This window comes from Apaloderma vittatum, unplaced genomic scaffold, assembly GCF_000703405.1.
Source record: "Apaloderma vittatum isolate BGI_N311 unplaced genomic scaffold, ASM70340v1 scaffold8139, whole genome shotgun sequence".
In the NCBI taxonomy this organism is placed as follows: domain Eukaryota; kingdom Metazoa; phylum Chordata; class Aves; order Trogoniformes; family Trogonidae; genus Apaloderma; species Apaloderma vittatum.
The window spans coordinates 44,000-56,108 of NW_009733513.1; positions in this window are offsets into that span (position 1 = coordinate 44,000).

A 12,109-nucleotide genomic window follows, 5' to 3' on the forward strand; every position below is an offset into this window, starting at 1 on the left:
GGCATCTGGCTTAAACAGTCGCATCCAGTTCTGTCCTCTGGCAGCGTGCCCAAACAGGCTCAGTGCAGCCAGTTCTGAAGTCCTTCCCTTCCCCGTCTCCCTCAGTGCCAGGGAAAGGATGACAAGGGTCCATCTGTGTTTGCTCAGTTGTGCTGTTGGCTCCGTCCCCTGGCAGCAGAGTGCCTACTGGTCTGACTGCTGATACACAGGCACTTCCTCATAAGAAGAAATTAAAGTTAAATTAATTAGGCAGCTGCTCAGTGCAACAAGGCATAGCCTTTTATCATATGGTCCATCCTTATGGAAGGAAAGAAGTATATCCTCTGACTAGGAAATAAACTAGTGGTGTGACTGGACCGCATAGCAGACAATTGATTTTTGCCTCTGTCCAGAGATGATAAAAATTTCAGGCACTAAGTAAAATACTGTGAACATTTTAGGTGTCTGCCATCTATATTAGAATAAGTGGCCTTATAGATTTGATGTACTGAGCTGTTTTTGAAGTTTCACGATGTTACCTTAAGATCTTGATAAACCAAGTTGTTGCTATTGAATATTAATATAGTCTTAAAAGCCAACTCAGTATAGTTCCTAGCTATTAAAAAAGGTTGTTATTGTTGATGCTCATCTATGTGCCCTGCTTTAAGCTGGTAAAAGTAAGAGGTGAAATGACGATTATCTTTCTCTGGAGCACAATGTTTTAGAAAATAGTAGTTTATGGTGTTCTGTGCATATCTGGAAGACTGTTCAGTGTTTAAATAAATGTGGCATGAATGAAATGAGCTTGAGAAAGGAAATAAAGACACTAAATTTGTTTTCACAACTGTTATTTATGCTTGGGCAAGTGCAGAACTGATAATAATTTAAATGTAAGAATGTAAACATAGACTCATCATCTCAGAATTTGCCTGTCCCTGACTCAGCCTTCATCACTCTTGACTGTGATGAGGTAAGTTTGCTTTCCATTTTGTCAGATTTCTGCCCCATTTCAGAGGTAAATATCGCATAATTTGCAATACATCAAAGTAATTATATAAAAAAGCCAAAATAATCCTGGATTATTTCAAAGAAAAATGGAATGGAATTTTCTGTAATGTTAGGCTTTTGCAATTTAAGAAACCTACTTGTTTTTTAAATTTTGCTTCTACAAATTCTTTGATCCCCTCTGGAGAGTTAGAGATTTTTATGGTTAATATCGAGATGGGAATCATTCTTTTTATCTTTTTCCAAATCTTTACCTGTCTGGATTACCCTTAACATCTAAATAGTATGCAAATACAGGATAGTTAGACTTTCCAGTGCTTGAGTGCCCATGGCAATCTCCAGACAATATAATTTAACATGAAAATGTTGCTTGTATATGCTTCATGGAATTGATGTATAATTAATTACTTTTTTGTTACAAATACAAGTTTTTTTGTAAAGAATCCTTATGCAGTCTACAGTTGCAGTAGCCCCTTTTGTGGACTTATTTGATTTTTTAAAAAAACAAGTTAATTAATATTCTTGCAAGACTAATATGCACATTTCACCCAGATAATTTTTAGGCAGACTATGAATTCCTTGCCATAGGAATACAACAGAGTTTAAAAAGGCTAGCTGAAATAGACTTCTGAGGGGCTAATCTGAATAATACTATTCAAAATGTACTTCTGCCTGGGAGAATTGTTAGAAAATAATGCACCTTAATTTTTCCTCCTACTATTTGTTGCTTAATTTGTCAACTGGGGCAATGTAAGCTACAAGATCTAGAGCTGTAAAAAGAATTTACTCTACAAGGCTGTTTAATAATTAACATTTTCTGCCCCCTCCCTAGAGGTATTCAAGGCCAAGTTGGACGGAGCCTTGAGTAGCCTGATCTAGTTGAGAGGCATCCCTGCCCATGACAGGGAGGTTGGACTAGATGATCTCTAAGGTCCCTTCCAGCCTAGGCCATTCTATGGTTCTATGATTTTGCATGCATGATCAGTTTTTCATGGTCCAATTATCGAGCTTGCAGATTAACCATGATTTGCATGTAGAAATGTCTATGCTGGCGTTGTTTTGACCAACTGTGACCAAGAACCAGTAGACAAACTTACCTGTTGTGCTTGTGGTCTCACCAGAGTGGACTGATGGAACTCGAATGTCCCCAAGCCCTAGTGACACGATCTGATCACTCTTTTTTCCTTTGCATGCTCACTATATCTTTCTGTGGTTCAATTTGCATTCTCAGGATTTGGATTATTTTTATTACATTAGATCTTTTTTTCTTTACTATATGTAAATTGCTATATGCTCCAGAAATGCAAAAGACCATATAGCCAGCAGGGCCTAAGTGATGCACTGGAATTAACGTAAAATGGGCAATCCGTTGGGGCAAGATGAGTTCTGGCTCAGTTTTTTCCAGCCTAAACAATTCTATGAGTTGAAGTGTTAGTGCTTCTGACAGAAGACTGTTACGAAATAAATTTGACAATCTACTTTCATTTCTGGTTTCTTCTGCTCCATGTCAGCTGTCATGGCCTTCACATTTCTGTTTCCCAAAAGATCCTCCTGTAATCTAACACATTACTATCACAGCATAACCCTTTTTATAGTTACTATCTGGAAGGAACAGCAAACTAAAATGTCCGCTATTTTAACAAATTCAAATTGTCACCTTGACAAGATTCATTGCAAAGAATGCCATCAGACATTGATCTTGCAAAGTACATTTATGAGAGCTCTACAGTGAAAACAAGTTTATGGGATGGAAACTCTTTGTTTTATGCAAGAATGAATTTCAATTTTTTTTTTCTATTTCCTGAAGGTTTAAGATTAGAAAATAAATACATTTAATTTTCTCAGGATTTTTAAGCTACTCTTAGGCAACTTAGAATCAAAATCTAGTTCCTTAAATTAATTAAAAGTGTAAACTAATAGAAAGTATAACTTCCATATTAAAAACAGAGATTTTTTTTTTCTAGTTAATTCTGAGGATGAAGCCTTATTCTGAAGAAAAATATCAGAGAAATTGTCATTTTAATGTTAAGCAATTTGAGTATGGTTTGGTTTTTTTTTCCCTAGCTGCATTCTCTCATTGTTTGTAAGATCAGCAATTTGGAGTTTAATTTTCCTTGTTAATGAAAAGCATGTCACTGAAAAGATCAGCGAGGTCTGCCAAGTATATACAGAATTTTCTAAACTATTTCAGTACTCATTCTTTTTTTCTTTACTGTTTGTAGGTGACACATTAAAAGGAAAAAAATGCACCTAATAAGGCCATTGTGTCTGTAAACTGCCAAGTGGTACGGTGATGGAAGTTTGGAAAAGATCCACTTAAAATTATTTTTGCATATTTAAAACACTTTATTTTATATTAACTTGTATTTTGCCTCCAGTAGAACTAACTTCTATGCAAGAATCAAAAAATATTTTGAGAAGTGGCAGACTTTCTATATGAGGAAGGATGTAAAGAGACACTGACAGCACAATCCTCAGCCACGCCGAGCACTTCATTGAATGCTGAACAGATTCTGCTCAGTCCTTGGGCTTTCATGAGGTTGTTCTGGAAATGTTTGGGACGTGACAAAGCTACTATAAGGGCTGTAACACCACTCCTCAGAGAGCAGATGTGCAATTCATTGTGCCTTATGCATATCTCTCACGTCGCAGAATGAAAGAGTGGAAACAATGATACTCTGGTATAATGACTGTATTGAGATGCAGCAAAGTGTTATGGGTATATTCTGCAGGAATTTAACATAAAGTGAATGCTTATCCTCATCTAAATGGAAATCTCTAGTATATAGGGTTCTTAAAAAAAAATAATCCTGGTTTTATTCTGTTTTTCCTGATTTCGTTAGCTTAAGCTTGGTCCTATAAACATTCCCCTTTCCTCAGAAGAAAGTATGTATGGGCACTGTGGCACAGAAAGCAACCCAAGTCATGTCTTTCATCACATGTGTCATAGCTGGTTCTTGCATCTCTTTAGAAACCAAAAATCTGATAACTTTACTGATACTTAGAAATTAAATACAAACTTTTAAATTGTAATTACTTGTCTCAGAATCTCTTCAGCATTGAGTGCTCTTTGGTTTGCACACTCATGAAAAAAGCTCCTGGTCAAGTCTATCTCCACTTGATCAGAATTAATGATAAGTTCATGCCTGTGTCCTTTCTGTGTTCATAATACTGCTTTTAGTTGTTGGCAGTCCTGTGCAACACCTTTTGAGCAACCAGATTTACTTTCCTCTCATGACTAATTTTAGTGCTGACTACTCACAAACTTCTTTGTCTTTTTGATCTTTGCGGACAGAATGGATTTACATGGTAAAGTGTTCAGCTGTGTTATATGACAGCATTATTATACCTGTCATATAATCATAGAATGGCCTAGGCTGGAAGGGACCTTAGAGATCATTTTAATCCAGCCTCCCTCTCGCCAGGGATGCCACCTCTCGACTAGATCAGGCAACACATGGGGACTGAACGGGAATCGAACCCGCGACCTTGGCGTTGTTAGCCCCATGCTCGACTGACTGAGTTAGCCAGCCCCTCGTAGTAATTTTTAAGTAATGTACTTACAAATCCCACGTGGATCATTCTACAAAGGCAAGTCTTGTGCTGCAGGCCAGAAAATGAATGCTACATAAAGCTTGATAGAAGAAGACAGCATTAATCTAAATATGTATAAAACCCTTACAATATATGTCTGTGCTGTCTAAGAAGCTACACAATACTTTATCTCTGCTGTTTGACAAGAAACCCTTTCCCACTGTTTATAAGCTCCGCAAAGAGATTCTGAATTTTTCCTGTTTACTGATAGTCTGTGTGAAAAGGGCTGTAGGAATTTTGCTAAATAACTTCTTGACTATCAAAAAAGGAAGAAGGGTTTCTATTCAGAACTACTTAGTTTTTCTTATAACTCCATAGCAAATATCTGTGAATTTGCCTCAAATGCTTTCTTTTCCCATCTCTTTTCATTGTTTTAAGTGCTCTTTTTCCTTTATCATATGTTTTTGCTTGGTTAGTGGTTCACATTTTCTTCTGAGGATTCTGCCAGTCACAAGGCTATACAGCTGTATTTTGGAGAAATATGACATTATGTTCCTTAATCATTAATCTGCAACATAAAACTTCAAAATAATGAGTCAAATTCCAAAACCTAATATGACTGTCCTGTCCTATTATTGTCTTGCTCTCATTCTGTAAGAATTATTGGGTTCTGTAACATTTGCATTGATAACAGTATCTAAAGTAATTTCTAGTCAAAGTACTGTTGTCTAACAAATGATGATTGCTGTGGAATTCCATACGGAAACTTTCACTTCTGAGCCTCTTGCAAGAAAATGCTCTAGGCCAATTTAGGTAAGGAAAATCATGAATTAATTTGTAGTCTCTTCATACTCAAGTAATGAGTCTTTTATAGAAATATGAAAAGCCTTCCTATATCAGCTCTTAGTCCAACAGCTCCCTGCCTTACCTGACCCAGTTTATCTGAGGACCTTTCAGCACCATAATCCTGTCCACTGGCTCCTCCACAGCCCATCCCAACAGCCGTGGGAGTTCTTGCAAACTCATATTTCCTTTCTTTTCCCTTTGCTCTCCTATTTTTTTTTTCTTCTACTGGCTAAAGAGCAAGGTGAAGGACCACCAACAAACTTTCTGGATTGCTTGAGACTCTACCTCTGTGAAGAGACATCACTTTCAAGGGAACGTCTCTCAGACAAGGAAAACTTTTTCTTCCTTACTGCATGGGCTTTATGGTTCCTAAACATTTGCAGGACGTTTTGGTAATGATGTCATTAGCATTAGTGCTTCACTTAACATCAGTTGAGTTTTCTCCAAGGAAATAGTGATGCATTTTCAAAAATTATATTATGAACAGGAGCCATACTTCTCCTCTTTTGATGAGACTTTCTCTTCAAAGGATCTGATCTTTCCACTGGCATCTGTTATTGTTCCCTTCTGAATTCCTCTTGCAGTGTTTAGGGGGCCCAGAGGAAAAGACATTTTAGCTGACATTTGGAAGGCAGGGTGTTTGGGTTTTTTTTACTTATGTAATTTCTTCTTCGGTTTTGGATGCCCATCATTCTTATTTCCATTCAAATTAATTCCTGCATATTTAGCTGCACTGATATTTTGGTTGATATTTTGTGGCACTAGAAGAATTCCCTGTTGGAGTGTGGCAGCCACGGCAGCCTGTTCAGGAAAGGCGGTACTGTCTGTGGGGTAAAGCATATGGCCAAGTGCCAGGCCTGCCTGGGTCCTCTAGGCTCTCTCACCAGTAGCACATGTAAGTTATAATGTCCATGTGTAAGTTCTAACAGATTCATTTTCTGTCAAATTTCCCCTGTGGGGGAGCATAGCAGGAGGACACAGAAGTGAACATCTGCAATGCTCTGCTTAGCACAGCAGAGGTGCCATCAACAGCCTTGCCAATAGTGTTCCCTCCTCCATACTCTGTCTTTACTCTCCCTCTCCTCAAATACTTATTTACTCTTTGCAGGATAAAACTTCCTCAGCAAGTTGAAGTGAGAGTAGTCCTTGCCCCTGCTTTGCTTCACAGCAGTTTAAGATTGCATTCAGAGTGAGATAGGGCATGTCCTTGGCAGATGGCCACAGGCACACAAACCCCCTTGCCAGGGGAAAACCAGGTCACACCACCTTGGGCTGGTTTCAGATGGACGAACCTACTCTTGCATTTCAGAATGAGGAGCTTCGCTTCCTCGTGCCAAAGGAAAGTCTTGGATATGAACCTTGACTAAAGGAAAGTTCCCCTACTAAACCCTCCCAATATTAGTGAGATTACTATTTAACTACATTAGAATCAAAACTGCTTATAGAGATTTTTTTGCCATAATTTGCCATAATTAAAAACAAAAAGTGAAAGATAAACGTTTGTGAGCATTGTTGGAATGAGTATTTATAATCTTAGTCACTGACTGAAATAAGTGTGTAAAACAAAACACTTTTGCTGCATGTAGTGACTGGAAAACCACAGTGATCTAAAGGCCTATGTACTTTTGTAATTTCAAAGATAAATTGTATCTCGTTGTTCCTACTTTTGCCTACTTTTTCTCAAATGTAGACCTATTGTTAACTAAAGTTTCTTGCTGGCAACACTGAAAATCACCATCATTGACGAAGTTAAAGACCCAAAAGTGAGGTGCTGTTAGCTTTTTTGACAATTTGCTACTTAAAGCAAATCAGCAAAAATTCTAATAAAGTTGAAAAATGTTGACAGGGAAAAGAAATGGAGCGATGAACCTCACATTTCCTTCTGAAACTATTGATCGCAGAATATTAATCCACCAACCTGATTGGTACAAAGTGGCATCTTGATCATCGTGATGGAAACAGTTGTGTTGACCCAGCGTGAAAATAGGACTGTTCTCAGAGTATATACAGGAAACCTTGTCACAAATTTGGAGGAAACCTCTGCAATGCATGCTCTAGGTGTACTGCCTATGTGAAGTGCCTGCTTTGGTCTTGTTTGCACAAGTCTTTTTTGTGGCTGATAGAATGCTGATGGAAATGAAAATGTTTTTGTGTGAGTCTGGCTGAAATACATCAATGAAGTGACTGCAAGTGTTTTTTGTGGCCACTCCTTCCCTAAGCATCTGGTACTTCAGCTTGGTTGATTGCCGATCTTAGGTTTCAGTCAAACCAGAACTCCAAAACCAGTAACAAAAATCAGCATACTGCTTTTAAATTTTTGGTGTACTTTCTTAAATTTCAAATGCAGACAGTTGTAAAAATGTCACTAGGAGATTTGGAGGTAAAAAACTTACTCCTTAGAAATATTCTATGGATCAAAGAAATTTTCCTCAGCACCCTTCACATTACTTAGCATTTTAAAATGTGAATATCTGCAAGAAAGCATTCTAGTATTTTTATTACTAGAAAAATTATGTCATTAAAAGACCTAGTCAATTTAAAAAGAAATGTAAGAAGTAATATGCAGAATGCACCAACAATACACACTTTCTAGATCTTACACTTACGAACACCTGTATTTTGCATCAGCAATGTTAACAAATAAAATCATGTGTAAGTAAGAAGATGCCTGTTTTTCACCTGCATTTGAAAATAATGAGTGGCAAGGTTCATTCCTGGGCATACATTGCAGTAATAATTCAGATTTTGTAGCAGACAACTGGAAAAAAAACCGCAACAGGCTTTCTTTATGTTTCAACGTTGTTATTTATGTTCTCTTGAAAGAGTTTGTCCTTTAAAAGTTGGTAAGACTATTACTTTCTTCCACAAACCTCAAGATTTTTAAACATTTATTTCTAACTTAAAATATATCATCAATTTATTTGTCATATTTAAGATCTTTCTATCTTTGTTCAATTCCTTTGCTGTACAATATTGTTCTATTAGGTGCTAAGGTAATGCATATATTTTTTTGCTGGTCCGTAATCAGAAAGAAATTGTCATTTTTCACTGAGCACCTTCTGGACAATTTCTCGCTGAGCACCTTCTGATTTATGTGAAATATGAGCTACTTTGGACCTGCAGTATTTGTGAGCGTATAATCTGCTGAAGGAATGCAGGAATTATTTAAGAGAATCCTTAATGAATTGAAATGAAATTTCATCTAATTAGCAATATCATTAATCCAAGGGAAAACTGTGCTTATTCTAGCTTTCTTTGTAAGAACAATGCAGCAATGCCAATAGCCCCTAAAACTATTCTATTCAATACTCTTTTACTGGATATTTTATAGCTATCTCTTCTGTGAACTTTGGATACCAACAACTTTAAATATTGTTTACTTGTTTGATTTCTGTTTTTTTTTCTTTGTGTTAGAAATGAGGTATCCATATTCTGACCTCTTGACATGAATATTTCACTGCAATTCTAAAACCAGCATGTCATGGATATCCAGAGTTTTCACTACAGATTCAGAAACAATTTTAAAAATATGCTTTTTATTTGTAATGTGAACCTGATTCTAAGGGTCATATGGAGCTTGAAACAGAGCAATTTCACATGTGAAAATAATCCGGTGACACATTGGTTCTCAAAAATAAAAAAACTGCATAATAATTAAAGAGCTTAGGCCTAACATAATGTAATGGTTCTGACAGAGCTGCTTGATTAAAGATGCCCAGAGAAGATTAATGATTGCAGTAAGTATACAACCTTATGGCATCTCATAAAATTGTTTTCTGAAAAGTTTAATATAGACTTATTAAACAGTAATTATTTCTTTCTACCATATGGTTGATACTAGGTAGGTGAGGTGAAACTCACTTGAAATACTATTCACAGGCTCAGGTAAGGTGAATAAAAACATTAGTTACTTGTATCATGAAACATAAGAAGTGATTGCTCCTAGGGGATATGTCATGCTAATAAAAATACTTGCTTTCAGTGGCAACAGAGTTGAGAAATGTTAAGAAGCTTTATTTCCATAGAGATTTCACTGTGAGATAATCAAAGCATTTGAAAGATGGATAATTATTATTCCTATTTCAAACTAATTAATAAGAGAAATTGAGAATTTAAGAGTTATTTTTGTATGTAAAGATAGACATCAGCGTGTGAAAGATGCTTTCCCTAAAGTGTGCCTTAAGCTTTACTGTGCTTATGCCTCTGGGCATCCAATGATTTCACTGGGAGCTGATCAAAACCTAACTCAGTGGCAAACTGAAGACCAGAACATTTTAACAGAACAATAACTCAAGTATTTCAGACTCTTCTGGAATCAGATTGCAAAAATATCGCACACCTAAACCAGGAGCCTAAGCCCTGGAAATTAACTGAATTTTTCTAAAGTTCTACATTATTCATGTTGAAAAGTAGCAATTCAGGTTGCTTAACTTTCAGTCATTAGTTGAGGTGACAGGAGCCAAATGTTCACTGTTGACTGTATCTGTGGAGCTTCCTTTATTTATCTGGTCTATCCTCTGGAGAAGGCTATTTTTCTGTGGTTGTGATTTTACAGTCACTTCAGTCCATATACTTCTCCATAAATTGCCTGTACTTTCAGTACAGGTTTTTAACTCAGTGGAAAATAATAGTTCAAAACAGGGAAAAAAATTACAGGAAGTACAGCACCCTATTATATGTATCTGTTATTATTGTATATGTGCAGTATTGGTATGCTTTGAGTTAACAGCACAATAATACAATAGCAGAGCTCATATAATACTCATTTTCTTCTATGCTTTGCTGTTATGTTACTCTGTTTTACAATGCTCTTTTTTGGTTTACATTCCCTGTGCTTTACTTACTTACTCAGAATCTCAAAATGTTGAATGTTTGTCAAATCATACTCATAAATGTCTGACAAATTTATTTATCCGTATCTTCTCTCTTCAACCAGAAGAGAGTTTTCCCCATCCTGTTATTGTTTTCTTTCTCTTCTATGAAAGCGTGTCAGGTTTCTCCTGTAGCAAAATGGGTCAACAAATAATTTAAAATGAGAGTTTGACATAGTGCCCTTTAGATAAATGCTCTTTCAGTGAGTTTATAAATATACCAATAGAGTTTTGTGGTCAGAGCTAATATATCAGCTAACTGAAGAAAAATTGGATCCCACTATTGAATTCAGTAGGGGCTGTTAGTCCATGTGTGTTGGTCATTTTTTGCCTGTAAACAGAGTTGGATCTAGCTAGATTAGCTGGGTATATTCAGGTATTTCAAAATACATTTTTCCACATGTAAAAGTTATATGCTCTTATCATAGTTTTACAGATCAGATGTGTTCATTTTAGTGGAGTCCTGGGCAAACTTGTCCCTATTGCTGTAATGTTAATGTTGGAAATTAGTTGATTGTAGAAGTTAATCATAATATATTGGTTTCCCACTGAGCATCAGATAGCCAATGTGGACTATCTTACAAGTCCTGCTTGCTTCTGTACCACCTGTAGTTTCACTGAGATTAGTCTTTCTGCTCCCCATTCTGTGTGGCTGGCGTAGAGGTGAGAATCATAGAACCACAGAATGCATGTTTGGGGTTAGAAGGGACCCCTAGAGATGATCTAGTCCAACCCCCCTGCCAGAGCAGGATTCCCTAGGGCAGCCACACAGGAACTCACCCAGGTGGTTTTTGAAAGTCTCCAGAGAAGGAGACTCCACAACCTCTCTGGGCAGCCTGTGCCAGTGCTCTGTCACCCTCACAATAAAGAAGATTCTCCTCATGTTGAGGTGGAACTTCCTACGTTCTAGCTTGTACCCATTATCGCATGTCTTGTTACTGGGCACCACCAAAAAAGAGACAGGCCCCTTCCTCTTGACACTCACCTCTCAGATATTTATACGCATTAACAAGATCCCCTCTCAGCCTTCTCGAGACTAAACAGCCCCAGTTCTCTCAGTCTTTCTTCATAGGAGAGATGTTCAAGTCCCTTAATCATCCTCGTAGCTCTCTGTTGGACTCTCTCCAGTAGGTCCCTGTCTCTCTTGAATTGGGGAGCCCAAAACTGGACACAGTATTCCAGGTGTGGCCTCACCAGGGCAGAGTAGAGGGAGGGGAGAACCTCCCTAGAGCTGCTGGACACACTGTTCTTAATGCACCCCAGGATCCCATTGGCCCTCTTGGCCACAAGGGCACAGTGCTGTACCATGGACAACTTACTGTCCACTAGGAGTCCAAGGTCTTTCTCCATGGGGCTGCTTTCCAGCAGGACGTCCCCTAATCTGTACTGGTGCCTGGTGTTATTCCTCCCCAGATGCAGGACTCTACACTTGTCCTTATTGAATGTCATAAGGTTCAACTTCATCTAGCTCTCCAGCCTGTCCAGATGTCGTTGGATGGCAGCACAGCCTTCTAATGTGTCAGCCACCCCCCTCGGTTTTGTATCATCAACGAACTTACTGGGAACAGGCAGTAGTGCCAGACTTCAAGGCAGGTCAGACAGAAAAAGCCACGGTGGTGTTCAACAACCTGCCTAAGGACTTTTCCCCTCCCAGTTGAACAGTCTTCAATTATAACCAATTTGCTCCAGCTCAGTGGGAAGACCATTACTCTACATACTAGTCCCAAATCTATGTGTCACTTCAATTTCACATAATCATCAATCTGAAAGTGTCTTTTAAATGAATTTTGTCATGTTACTTTGCACTACAGAAAATCACACTGCCCCAGAACTGAGTTGCCAGCCAAGAAATTAGTATCTGTGAAAGTATTCAG